The sequence below is a fragment of the Terrapene carolina genome, unplaced genomic scaffold (assembly GCF_002925995.2).
Source record: "Terrapene carolina triunguis isolate 2854851 unplaced genomic scaffold, T_m_triunguis-2.0 Scaffold58, whole genome shotgun sequence".
NCBI lineage: Eukaryota > Metazoa > Chordata > Testudines > Emydidae > Terrapene > Terrapene triunguis.
Window position 1 is genome coordinate 105,519,848 of NW_020664409.1, and position 14,586 is coordinate 105,534,433.

Sequence of the window (14,586 nt, forward strand, 5' to 3'; positions counted from 1 at the left end):
TCATGGCCACAAATGCCAATTCATTGGTAGTAACCAGTGTAGCCCCTTGAGTTTTCCTCAGTAGCCTCTCATTCAAATCCTGCATGGTTGATATCTCAAGAGTCCAGCCTAACACATTTGGGCTGCAGAAATCTTAGGCAAAAATCTATGGTATTAGTCTTAATTTTGTCCATTCTTTTTAAAAAATAGTCTGCTGCTAATGTCATGAGTATTTTACTTTTCAGAAGCCACTTTAATGAGCTGTTTAATTATTACACCAACAACTTCTAAAATGTGATGTCTTTACCTCTCCACTACATGTATGTGCTTCCTCCTCCTTTGCCCATCTAATACAAGATTCATTACATGCGGCAAGTCTACATTAGGGAAAATTTAAGCCTCAGTCTTTTTTAGCAGAGTTAAAAGCACAGATTCTGAATTAGGATAACATTCATCTGCCATCTGCCCTCAGCTGCTGCTGCTCCTCCTCCTCTAAAGTCCAAGTCTCTATATTAACTGGAGTTGATCTTTGACATCCCTCACTTATTTCACAAACCCCTATGTTAATAATAAGGACATTAGAGATTAGGAAAAAAATCAACTCTTGACAAGGTATTGTTTGAGACAGAATGGCTAAAAATTATCCCTTCTGTCAGGGTGGGCAGATCTCCAGATGTCACTGTAATATATGCTGCTGCTTCTCAAATCTTTGATAAAGTAGGACTATACACTTGGGAACCATATAGCACTGAACCTACGGGACATGCTCTGCTAACTGCTAATTTTATACTGTTCCCCTCCCCCATATTGAAGTTCTCTTTTCTAGTTCAAATAAGCATCAAGACCAGTGTGACTCACTATCACTCCATTTCTTGCCTGACACACGTTTCATATAGTTAATCTAGTATCCAGAATAACACAATACTCATCTTGCTGAAGATCTTTAATACAAATGAAGGATATTGTCTATACAACATGAATGTCCATACAGACACAACTATGTTTCCAAATATGTTGTATCTAGCACCTTTAAAAACATAAAATAGGGGGAAAAACAGGTAATATTTAACAGCTGATGCAAGCTAGACTTGACCAAGTCCCATATTAATTGGAATTAACATTGTGCTACTGTCGTGTATGTCTTTCTCAATCAGCAAAAAAGCCTAGTGTGAATACACTTTGTGTAAATTCTGACAACTCAAGCCACTAGGCCAACTTCTGACCTGGTGTAAATAGGCACAACTTTAAAATCAAAGCACGCATTTGCCCCAGGATTGAATTTGGCTAGGAACCTAGTAAACAGCAGATAGATAGACATTAGTCAGACTGCTAGTATATTGCACAAACACTGTGTTATTGGAAAGCAGAGATATTTTATACAAAACATAAAAGAGGTATACTATATAAATCAAACCTATTTCAGTGGGGGAAGGCAGAAGGGGTTTTGAGATTGTTGAATCACAAAATTCCTACTGTAATGTTTATTTTCCAAATATAATGTTTAATGTATACGCTTTAACCTCTTCAAAAAGGTATTTTACTTATAATTATCCTTATAAGCTGTTAGCAGTAGAAAGGTGATGTTTAGTTTGATTTATCTTTTTTGTTTTTAAGCAGCTGCAAGCCTCACATTTATGAACACATCCCTTTAGGGCATACTTTATGTGTCAGCCATCAGCCCTTTATGCACATCTCTTTATGGGGTATCAGTGCTGGTCATAATATAGAGCTCTTCTGCAGATGTCTTTGATTGGCCTTGATTTTCCTTATAGCTTTTATTGTCATCAAACAAAGTCATTTGGTCCAGGCCTTCTATTTTTATCATCACCAAAGTTAAAAGATGTTAATACTTAATTAGGTTAAGCAGTCCTATTCCCTGCCAGCGCTGCTATTTTTCAATAGCCTACAGCTTTTACAACTAAGCTTTATAAAAAGCTTTAACGAAGAAGTTAAGTAATGTTAAGTCTAATCTGAAATTACTGTAACACGCAGAAATAAATATTGTAAATGTTTACAAACTGTTTACTTTAGATGATACATTTCTACATCACAGTACAAGAGATGCTGATTTTCATTTCAGAAATAGAATTATAAATATGTTAAGAGCTTTAAAATTATATTGGTTCTTGATATAGAGAATGTTGTAACTGAACAGCTAAAAGTTCAAATGAGGCTCTGCAACTGTTAGAAACTTCACTTCTTCATACAGTTCCATAATGTTGTTTCCAAGAATTACTTGTTTTTAAAAAATCATCAAGATATGTATATTTCAAACTAAATACCACTGCTCAATCTCAACACCAAATCACATGTTACCATAGATTCATAGATTCTAGGACTGGAAGGGACCTCGAGAGGTCATCGAGTCCAGTCCCCTGCCCGCATGGCAGGACCAAATACTGTCTAGACCATCCCTGATAGACATTTATCTAACCTACTCTTAAATATCTCCAGAGATGGAGATTCCACAACCTCCCTAGGCAATTTATTCCAGTGTTTAACCACCCTGACAGTTAGGAACTTTTTCCTAATGTCCAACCTAGACCTCCCTTGCTGCAGTTTAAGCCCATTGCTTCTTGTTCTATCCTCAGAGGCTAAGGTGAACAAGTTTTCTCCCTCCTCCTTATGACACCCTTTTAGATACCTGAAAACTGCTATCATGTCCCCTCTCAGTCTTCTCTTTTCCAAACTAAACAAACCCAATTCTTTCAGCCTTCCTTCATAGGTCATGTTCTCAAGACCTTTAATCATTCTTGTTGCTCTTCTCTGGACCCTTTCCAATTTCTCCACATCTTTCTTGAAATGCGGTGCCCAGAACTGGACACAATACTCCAGCTGAGGCCTAACCAGAGCAGAGTAGAGCGGAAGAATGACTTCTCGTGTCTTGCTCACAACACACCTGTTAATACATCCCAGAATCACGTTTGCTTTTTTTGCAACAGCATCACACTGTTGACTCATATTTAGCTTGTGGTCCACTATAACCCCTAGATCCCTTTCTGCCGTACTCCTTCCTAGACAGTCTCTTCCCATTCTGTATGTGTGAAACTGATTTTTTCTTCCTAAGTGGAGCACTTTGCATTTGTCTTTGTTAAACTTCATCCTGTTTAACTCAGACCATTTCTCCAATTTGTCCAGATCATTTTGAATTATGACCCTGTCCTCCAAAGCAGTTGCAATCCCTCCCAGTTTGGTATCATCCGCAAACTTAATAATCGTACTTTCTATACCAATATCTAAGTCGTTAATGAAGATATTGAACAGAGCCGGTCCCAAAACAGACCCCTGCGGAACCCCACTCGTTATGCCTTTCCAGCAGGATTGGGAACCATTAATAACAACTCTCTGAGTACGGTTATCCAGCCAGTTATGCACCCACCTTATAGTAGCCCCATCTAAATTGTATTTGCCTAGTTTGTCGATAAGAATATCATGCGAGACCGTATCAAATGCCTTACTAAAGTCTAGGTATACCACATCCACAGCTTCTCCCTTATCCACAAGACTCGTTATCCTATCGAAGAAAGCTATCAGATTGGTTTGACATGATTTGTTCTTTACAAATCCATGCTGGCTGTTCCCTATCACCTTACCACCTTCCAAGTGTTTGCAGATGATTTCCTTAATTACTTGCTCCATTATCTTCCTGGCACAGAAGTTAAACTAACTGGTCTGTAGTTTCCTGGGTTGTTTTTATTTCCCTTTTTATAGATGGGCACTATATTTGCCCTTTTCCAGTCTTCTGGAATCTCTCCCGTCTCCCATGATTTTCCAAAGATAATAGCTAGAGGCTCAGATACCTCCTCTATTAGCTCCTTGAGTATTCTAGGATGCATTTCATCAGGCCCTGGTGACTTGCAGGCATCTAACTTTTCTAAGTGATTTTTAACTTGTTCTTTTTTTATTTTATCTGCTAAACCTACCCCCTTCCCATTAGCATTCACTAGGTTAGGCATTCCTTCAGACTTCTCGGTGAAGACCGAAACAAAGAAGTCATTAAGCATCTCTGCCATTTCCAAGTTTCCTGTTACTGTTTCTCCCTCTTCACTAAGCAGTGGGCCTACCCTGTCTTTGGTCTTCCTCTTGCTTCTAATGTATTGATAAAAAGTCTTCTTGTTCCCCTTTATTCCCTTAGCTAGTTTGAGCTCATTTTGTGCCTTTGCCTTTCTAATCTTGCCCCTGCATTCCTGTGTTGTTTGCCTATATTCATCCTTTGTAATCTGTCCTAGTTTCCATTTTTTATATGACTCCTTTTTATTTTTTAGATCATGCAAGATCTCGTGGTTAAGCCAAGGTGGTCTTTTGCCACATTTTCTATCTTTCCTAACCAGCGGAATAGCTTGCTTTTGGGCCCTTAATAGTGTCCCTTTGAAAAACTGCCAACTCTCCTCAGTTGTTTTTCCCCTCAGTCTTGATTCCCATGGGACCTTACCTATCAGCTCTCTGAGCTTACCAAAATCCGCCTTCCTGAAATCCATTGTCTCTATTTTGCTGTTCTCCCTTCTACCCTTCCTTAGAATTGCAAACTCTATGATTTCATGATCACTTTCACCCAAGCTGCCTTCTACTTTCAAATTCTCAACGAGTTCCTCCCTATTTGTTAAAATGAAGTCTAGAACAGCTTCACCCCTAGTAGCTTTTTCATCCTTCTGAAATAAAAAGTTGTCTGCAATGCAGTCCAAGAATTTGTTGGATAGTCTGTGCCCCGCTGTGTTATTTTCCCAACATATATCCGGATAGTTGAAGTCCCCCATCACCACCAAATCTTGGGCTTTGGATGATTTTGTTAGTTGTTTAAAAAAAGCCTCATCCACCTCTTCCACCTGGTTAGGTGGCCTGTAGTAGACTCCTAGCATGACATCACCCTTGTTTTTTACCCCTTTTAGCCTAACCCAGAGACTCTCAACACTTCCGTCTCCTATGTCCATCTCTACCTCAGTCCAAGTGTGTACATTTTTAATATATAAGGCAACACCTCCTCCCTTTTTCCCCTGTCTATCCTTCCTGAGCAAGCTGTATCCATCCACACCAACATTCCAATCATGTGTATTATCCCACCAAGTTTCAGTGATGCCAACAATGTCATAGTTGTATTTATTTATTAGCACTTCCAGTTCTTCCTGCTTATTACCCATACTTCTCGCATTTGTATATAGGCATCTAAGATACTGGTTTGATCTTTCCTCCCGGTTTTGTCCTGACCCTCCTTTCTCTCTGCCAATATAGCCCACACTCCCTCTCGTCTCCGACCCATCTCCCAGGTCTCCATGTTCCCCACTTACCTGCGGGCTTTGCTCACCTGTCCCCGTCCCCATGCTGGACAGTATATTGTTTGATTCCTCAAATGTCGACATTTGAAAGGTATGAGCAGGGACATGTTTGGGAAAAAATGCTCTGAAATACTAATTTAACCCCCAATGAAATGTACTGGACTAGGAATATTTTAGAGGGAAATACATGGCACACACTGTGTTAAGTCAGGGACTCTTTCTCATAAAATAGGCATAACTGGTGAGTAATGAGGTGCATTACAAATTATCTTAAAATGACAAATTATCTTCAAAGATCCACAATCCGATATTCCTCTACATGCATAGCTTTGACTATCATCTTTACAATAACTTCCAAATCTATGTCTCCCCCAGACGAAGCCTCCATCTCACTGTTTCTAACATCTAATGGACGTCTAGCCAATTTAACATGATCCTAAATTTAACATGATCAAAACAGAACTCTTGATATCAAAGGTGATGGGAGAAGTGGGAGGCTTGGGAAAAGATCACTATCATCCCTTTCGTCAGTCAGGCCCATACCTCTGGGTTACCTTTCACTTGTGCCTCTTTCTAGACATACACATCCAGGGAGCATCTGAATCCTGCCACTTTTTCCTATGTGACAGGATACAGATCCAGCCTCCCCCTGTATCCAAACTACTAAAACTTTTTCTGAGGGCCTTATCTCACATCTTGACTACTGCAACCTTTGGGTGCTACTCCACTATTATTTAGTGGAGTTATACTGCAATATCACCTACAAACCCACGTCATGGACCAGGGCCCCACTGTGCTAGGGGCTGTACAAACACAGAACAAAAAGACGGTCCCAAATATCTAATACATTTTAGACATTAGTAATTCAAAGAATTCCCTATGATGCCCAATTCAAGCCCCACCACAAATAACACACTGTAAGAAGCAGAAGTAGTGTTAAATGTAGGCTAGATAGGTGGCTGCCTAGGTCAAGGAAGCACTGGCTTTGGGAAATGTTCCACTGCAAAAAAGCCATCTGACTAGATGGCTGCATCTCTGTGACAGGCAACTGGGCAGCCAGAAACCAAATTACTGTTCTAGTTGACAGCATAGGAGAAGGTAACAGAGGTGGGGAAGTTGTTTGGTAAGAGGAATTACAAGGCTGCAATGGGATGGAGAAAGTAAAGATGTCAGGCCTGGAAGAGCGGTAAACAGAAAGACTGGGGACCTGCTTTGCTGAGTCAAGCAGAGGGTGGGGAACAGGTGCCAAAAACTGTCTTCCCATAGGGAGCAAATATACCCAGGACTGACCATCATTAACATACTTTTGTACAAAAGTATGGAACAAGGTAAAAAATTTCCACTGCACAAGGCCCTTCCCTGAGTCAAGAGCAGTAGGGACCAACATAAAGGTGATGAACAATATAAGAACCTAAACAGAAGAGGCTCGTAATGCCTGCTGGGGGAAAGGGTGATATACAGCAGTTCCCTATTAGGGAGATACCTTGGAGGAAGGAAAGCTATAAAGGGATTCAGAGTAGCAGCCGTGTTAGTCTGTATCCACAAAAAGAACAGGAGTACTTGTGGCACCTTAGAGACTAACAAATTTATTAGAGCATAAGCTTTCGAAGAAGTGGGTTGTAGCCCACGAAAGCTTATGCTCTAATAAATCTGTTAGTCTCTAAGGTGCCACAAGTACTCCTGTTCTTTTTATAAAGGGATTACGTTTTCCTGCACACTGGAGGACACAGCCCAAACCCCAGTTGAAAGAGATTTAAGACCCTTTTGCCAGCATAGGAAAACCACAGGCCAGCAGGAAGTAAAGGTGGGGCGGAGCCACAGGAAGCCCAGCAGGCAGTCAGGGAAGCTAGACAGAGAGTCAGAAAGGTTGCTCTTACGTTTTTATTTTGCCATTTCCTAAGGGACAGTCAGTTAAAAATGGTTTTAATTGCTGCTTCAATGTGCTATAAAGGACATCTAGAAATAAACAGTGTGAGAGAACAAGAGGCACAATCAAGTATTTCTACCTACGCTCCGAGTTTTACTGAAAGATAACCATCAGCCCAGCTACAAGCCACTGTTGCTCAATCTTCCTTATGCCTATTGAACTGTAACCTCGTTCTATTCCATAGCCAATACAGATCAGCAAAGAGTGGATTTGGATATTCTTCAATACTCTTTATATGGAGAAAAATATTTTCTGTTAAATTACTAACTTCAAATAGGAGACCAAACTAGATGGGTAATTTTAGTAAAATATAGTTTAAAATTGTAAGGATAGAAAGAGCAGGAAACCTAACTTTAGATCAAGACTGAAATGTACTCATTCATTAAACTCCACAACTCATGTCAACATTTTACACAGCCAGAAAGCCAAGAAGTAGAATGCAAGATTACAAAGAAATTTTCTAGAGAGAAGCATGCAAAATAGCATGCACTGTTACTCATCAGAGCACTTTTGCTAGCACATGTGTATTTGAACAACAAATCAAGTCACTCATGGGGTAAACAGTCAAACTGCACAGCATTTAAAGGCAGATGCTGGAACTGCTTCTAGGAGGTAAAGGAAAACTTTCTGACAATCAAATGCAGCTGTTTCAGTGTGCACTGTGAACTTGATCTCATGCTTGGTATTATTTGAAAGCAGCCATGGATAGTGTTACATTGAACAGTAAATGAAACAGTGTTTGCTATTCTGAATCAGATCACTGGTTTGTCAAATTCAGCCACTGGCCATGGCCAATAATCTGATGGTTCAAAAGGCAACTCTCTATACCTTCATGAGCATAATACACCTAAGCCAAACATGCAATGGCACAAGGGGGGGGGGGGGGAGAAGGGGGATGGGATTCTTCCTGACCACTATAAGCAATATCTTACCGTGAAAGACTGAGATTTGATTACTCTTATCACAGCTAGTATAACTACACAAACTGATCACAATTCTTAACACTAATGTAGAACTTTATAGGCTTGATTCAGTCTAGAGATGCTTCAGTTTCCTCTACATATCCCAGGGCACTGAGCCACTGGCAGCAAACTGTCTGCCTGGATTGATCCACAATGATTCAAAGACACCCACAACCCCATACTCTGCCAGGACCTGGAGCCAAAAGGAGTGTAGCAGCTGCTCTCTGAGAAAGCCTGAGAGAGAAGCTGAATCATGAATGGCGTTTCAGGAATTAACTATTGCTACCTACCCCTACGGAAAGAGAGGGACAAATTCTCTCTGGGGTTCAGGTACAAATGTAACCCTACGTAACTAAAGTACAGTGCAAAATAACCTACAGAAGGAAAGACAGGTAAGTAGTACAATCGCCATTATACAGATATAGAAACAGATGGATAGACTATTAAACTAGGCTTAAAAATCATCTGTGTCTTATCTATGGGTCTGTGTTTTATGCTACGGCTGCTGCTGTAGCTGGGCGCCTCTCTGTGATCTCCACTCCAGCAGGGGGCTTTCAGCAGAGAGACTTCCTGCTGGGGGAGGCATTCAGCAGGAAGTCTTTTAGTTGAAATCTCCCTGCTGGAGCAGAGAGTAAAAAGAGGATCTCCCTGCTGGTAGATAAGGAAATGGGGCTGAGGGAGAGACAGGTGCATCTTATCTTTATAATGGAATGATCTTTACCAAGGGCAAAGCCTACATATAGCCAATATTTGGCTGAAGAAGACAATTTTAATGAAGTTAAACAGAAAAGGAAGAAAAATAGAGGGTACAATAATAGTTACATTATGTTTGGATTTTTTTTTTGTCTTGATATTACCGTGGAAAGTCCCCAACCACAATGTGTCATTTGTTTTCAAGTGTTAGTATATAAAAGTATGAGACCAGGAAAATTCAAGAGACATTTAGAAAAGAAACACCTGGAATAAGTAAAGGAGGACTATAACTTTTTCCTTTGGAAACAAGAAGAATTAAAGCAGCAAAAAACGTAATTTCTAAAGAAGCAACTATCCCTCAAAAAGCCTTAGAAGCATCTTATGCTATGGCTATGTGAATGACAAAACACAAACAAGCACACACCATTGGTGAGACCCTGATACTTCCAGCAGCAATAGATGTTTACAAAAGAACAAGGGCACTGAAAAGCATTCCTATGTCAAACAATACCATCCATCAATGCATTGATGACCAGGCAGAAAACATCCAGGACAGTTGACAGAACAAGTTGAAAAAAGTTAGTATTTTGCATTGCAGCTTGATGAATCCAGACATAGCCAAATTGGCTCAGCTTCTGTGTTATGTGAGATTTGTCAAAGCAAGTACAATAGCTGAAGAACTTTTATTTTGCAAAGAAATCCCAACCCAAGGAAGGAAGGAAATACTCAAGATCATCAATATATTCAGAGTGGATGAACATTTTAACCAGGCTGCGTGTGTAGGGCTGTGCACAGCTGGGGCAGCAGCCATGACCAAAGAGAACAGTAACACTGAGCGTGAGTAAATAAAGTGGTACTAGCACCAATTTGGACATGGCAGCATGATTCATCGCCAAACATTGGTATCAAGAAAGTTGCAATCTGAACTACGTGAAGCCCTCAACATTATTATTAAAATTGTTAATTTTATAAAATCCCAGACAATGAAGTCATATTGTTTTAGTGTGCTGTGCGAAGAGATAGGCTCTTACCACACTCAGCTTCCATTTCACAGTGAAGTCAGGTGGATGTCATGTGAGAAGTGTTACAATGAGTCTTTGAACTGCATGAATTCAGAATTTTCCTCCTTGGGAAAACAGACCTTACAGATTACGTGTGTAATGTGGAGTTCTTGACTACGTTAGTTTACACGATGGCTGTACTTGGCAAACTGACTGCACTGAATCTAACACTTCAAGAGAAGAATGCAAATATACTAGATATGAAAGAGAAAATCAGAGGATTCATGATGAAGCTTTGTCTGTGGAGACCCCACACCGGAAAGGGAGTTACTGATCTGTTTCTAGTGTTATCAGACTTTTTAAAAGAACAGCGTGATATTGATCAAAACATTATTACAGACCAAATATTTGAATTTATTTGTCTGGATTGTATTCCCTTCAAAACCTGTTCTCAGAAACAATGGATTCAACCTTAAGCATCTCAGATCAAGAAAACGCTGAAGTTTTCAAATCTAACAAACAAGGAATTCTGGATCTCTGTTGAAGGAGAGGATGAAATACTCAGTGATGAAACTAAAAGTGTTGCTTCTATTCATTCCCAGTTATCTCAGTGTCAGGGTTTTCAACAATGATTTCTGTGAAAACTAAATACAGAAATCTTTTAAACTTGGAAAATGACATGTGTCTGGTGTTATCAGAGATTCAACCAAACACTGCACAACTATGCAGTTTGAAACATACCCATTCTTCTCACTAAAATCGTAGGCATGTCCAAACATGCCAAAAATCCATATCTTTTGGCAAAGTATAGTTTTAAAAATCCAGATCAGATTATATAAACAAACGATATGTAGTTGAATAAAGTCGCAAAACCATCCAAACTCTAGCGCCCCTCTTGAATCTCGTGTCCGAATTCTTGAATCATGGAATCATAGCAATGTAGGGCTGGAAGGGACCTTGAGAGGTCATCAAGTCCAAATGCCCATGCTGAGGCAGGACCAAGTAAACCTAGATCATCCAGGACAGATCCTTTTCCAACCTGTTCTTAAAAACCTCCAATGATTGGGGATTCCACAACCTTCCTTGGAAGCCAGTTCCAGAGCTTAACTACCTTTAGAGTTACAAAGTTTTTCCTAATATCTAACCTAAATCTCCTTTGCTGCAGATTAAGCCATTACTTCTTATCCTACCTCCAATGGACATGGAGAACAATCGATCCCAGCCCTTAACATATTTGAAGACTGTTATCAGGTCCTCCCTCAGACTTCTTTTCTCAAAACTAAATATTGTTAGTATACAGGTCTGTTAGCCTGGGATAAAATTTTGGGTTTGAAACTCTTATATCTTATACTAATATGTGTAAACAAAGGACAAAGACACTGTGATGTTGCTTCTGCCTAGTCAGATGGATTTGTTAGTACAATGGGGAAAGATAAGAGCAGTTAAAGTGTTACTGGAGAGCACACTTTAAGATTGCCTCAACCCCTATCTCACGGCAAAGTCAAGCAACCAGGGTCAGGAGGGGTAAAGGGGCTTGGGGAGAAGGTATAAAACACTAAAAGACCAAAGAAATGCCTGTCCCTGACCACAGCACAACCTCACTCCTTGCCCCTCCCCTGGCGTACAAAAGGGGTGGGACTGTAGGCATGCATTGAAAGTATACTTGGGCCTGCTAAGCAGAAAGAGCGGAAAGGGGGAATGGGAAATGAGAATGGGGAACAGGGAAGGGGGACATGGGGTAAAGACTCTGCGGCACAGGAGCTGGGAAAGGGGACATGGGGTAAATGCTCTGCGGTGTCAGAGCTGGGAATGGAACACTGGGAAACAGACTTGGCCGGTATGTAGACCTATGGATATGTTTGCTTGGAACTAACCCCAATAAACATCGCATTGCCTGGACTTCGGACTTCTGGTCTGTGCTTTCTGTCTGCATGACAAGAACCAGGGGAAGGGGTGAAGAAAAAGCCCTCTAACATCTTGGTGCCGTGACTCAGATGTATCACACTGGACAGGTGAGTAGCAGCCAGGTAAGTCCCTTTCCCCAACAGTCCATGCAGCTGCTTGGAGGGGGTATGGCGGGTTCTCATGACGGAAGTTGCGGGTCCTTGCAAGCTGGGATAACAGTCTTTTTGGATAAGTAGCTACGGAAGAATTGGGCCCATTCCAGGTGTGGGGGGTCAACCTGGGATGAGATTAAAAAGGAAATGGGGACAGTGTTAGGGGACGAGAGGGATAGGGGATGGCTGAGGAGCTCACCCTCCTTGCTAAATGGCTAGCGGAATCCATGCCCATGTGGAAAGGATGCCTTCCATGGAAAGGAGGCACTTAAGTCCGCTTGTAAGAGGTTTGAAGTAAAGGTAGCATTATGGGAGGCTGTCAGTAATCTTTCAAGTTTGGTGCTATTCCAACAAAGACAACTGGAGAACTGTAAATTAGAGTTACAGGTGTCTAAAGATAATTTGGCACTACAGGGTTTGGAGTCAGAAGCAGAGTTAACAGCCCACCTTAAGAGATGGGAGCTGCAACTTGGTCCTGGGGAAGTGAAGAAAAAAACGTTTCAAAGTGAAAAACAGAGAGTGAGCGGGTTAACACATGGAGTTGCTTGGAAGCAGTTAACTGCACCGGAGAAGGGCACTCCTGTAATTCACTTGGGGTGCAAACAAAAGCAACAGACACTGCGGGAACAAATTCAGGGTTTGCAAGAGCAGGTAACAACCCCCACTCTTCTTCCACAGTCAGGATAAAAACCTGGGTGTAAGGGTTCCCAACTGTTTAAACTTAAGGAGCCCTACCCTTTGCTCAGAGCAAACGATATCCTTTTTTCCTTCTTCTCAGTTTGCTTAATTTGCTGCTGTTAGCCTGTACTTTAAACTAACTTCAGAGGGTTAATTGGTTGCTTTCCACCCCACCCCTCTCTCTCACACTTCTGTTTTTCTGAAGTATTAGTGGAAGGTACTTTGGATACTTATATGAAATGTTATTTTTGGACAAAGCATGACAGAGATCTGCTGTATTCCACTGAAATTTTTGGAGTGGAAGATCCATGCGTGACCATAGAGACAAATGTTTTACTGCCTTTTAAAACAATCCCAAGAGGAGACCTGCACAAACGCTTTGTCTCCAATTTGAATGCTGGGGGAAGAGAATACAAATCCCTGTTAATGAGAAATTGTATCCCTAAGCTGCTTGAACTCTGAGTCTAAGATTTCTAAACATAAGCAAGGGGTCCCCAGCTGTTTAGCTTGGTTTAGCCCTAAAGGACATATAAAGCTTGCATATTACAGCAGCTACTATCATCTTTTGGAACCTAAGACTGTATTCTCATTTGTGTGTGTATGTTTACCTGTTTTAACCTTGTGTATAACTCTCACTAAAGGCTTATTAACTAGAAAAAAGAAATGAGTTTACTATAGGATTGGCTACAAGCATTGTCTTTGTTGGGAGATCTAGGATGTACTTGACCTGAGATAAGTAACTGGTCCTTTGGGACTGGGAGTAACCTGAATATTGATATGATTTTTTGGTGCAAGGGACCATCTATCACAAAGGCAGGCTTGCCTGGGTGACAAGACAGATCAGAGTACTCATGGTGACTGTCTGTTACTCCATGTTAAGGCTGTGATAGTGCTTGAGGAGTTCACACTTGTTATTTGGTTAGTGAAATCTAAGTATAGAACTTACAACCAGTTGGGATTTAATAAACCCAAAACTCTCAACCAGTTTTGTGCCTGTTCCTTGCCTGCGTGCCCTGAGGTTGGCATTCACGGTCGTGAGTCACTCCAGACAGCTTGACAACAAGGACTAAAGCTAATCTTGGGAATCTCAAAGGGCAACCTGCAAAATTTTGTTTTATTTCTTTAAAGGGAGTGAGCTTGTGCTCTTTTTTGCTTTCTTATGTGGAAAAAAAGCCTGAGACATTTTTATGGGTTCTTTTATTGCTTTTTAGTAAATCTTGGAAATACAAGACAAGTCAAATCTGGCCTTCCTGCTTTTGGTAGAGATCTTCTAGGGAGGGGGTCTCAGAACAAGGTGTATTGTGAGCTTGCCCGGGCGGAGCTCTGCCGGAGGGGTGGAAGTGTGGAATCTTTCCTCAACACATTTATTAGTCATTGGAGTTGAAAAAAAACCTTCTAAACACCATGGATAAAAATCTGTTCCCCTTTCAATGCTCCATAAGCTTCAAAAGGGGCACAAATGCATTTTCCCTTTTTACAGGTCACCTTTAAACTAATTACATGAATTAAGTAGTTCTTTTCCGTGGTTGCAGCTGTAACTTGTTACATGCACAATATAGGAATGTTGTGTAATACATAGCTAAGAAAAACAACTGTCAGTATCAATTAAGTTATTTGTTAAACACTGACAGTACTTCAGTGATGTGCATTATCAACATCACAGCAATCAAACACATTGCAACAATCCTGTATGATGAGTAGACAGCATCAGTATTTTTAGGGGCTGAGTTTTCATACATTGTTAGGGCCAGAAGGGAATTTTATGATCTTCTAGTCCAAACTCCTGCAAAACACAGGCCAGAATTTCATCCAGTAACTCCTGCAACTGGAGGAAACTATTCTTTCTACAGTAGAGGGACATGTTTTCACTTAAATCTTGTCTGTCTAAAGTTAGGTACCTAAATGTGTACTTTGCCACTTAATAACCATCTTAAGCAACTACCTGTTAATTCAGACATCAAAATATGGATTCAAATGCTTAATTTCAAACATTCATATCTGAAAATTGGGCCCTAGATA

At 40.7% G+C, this 14,586-nt stretch overlaps 1 protein-coding gene across 9 annotated transcripts in view; it reads right to left on the reverse strand.

Moving 5' to 3' along the window:
• The window catches only part of PTK2 (protein tyrosine kinase 2), a 352,467-nt gene that overhangs the window by 171,283 nt on the left and 166,598 nt on the right, over nucleotides 1-14,586 (reverse strand). The window lies entirely within an intron of this gene.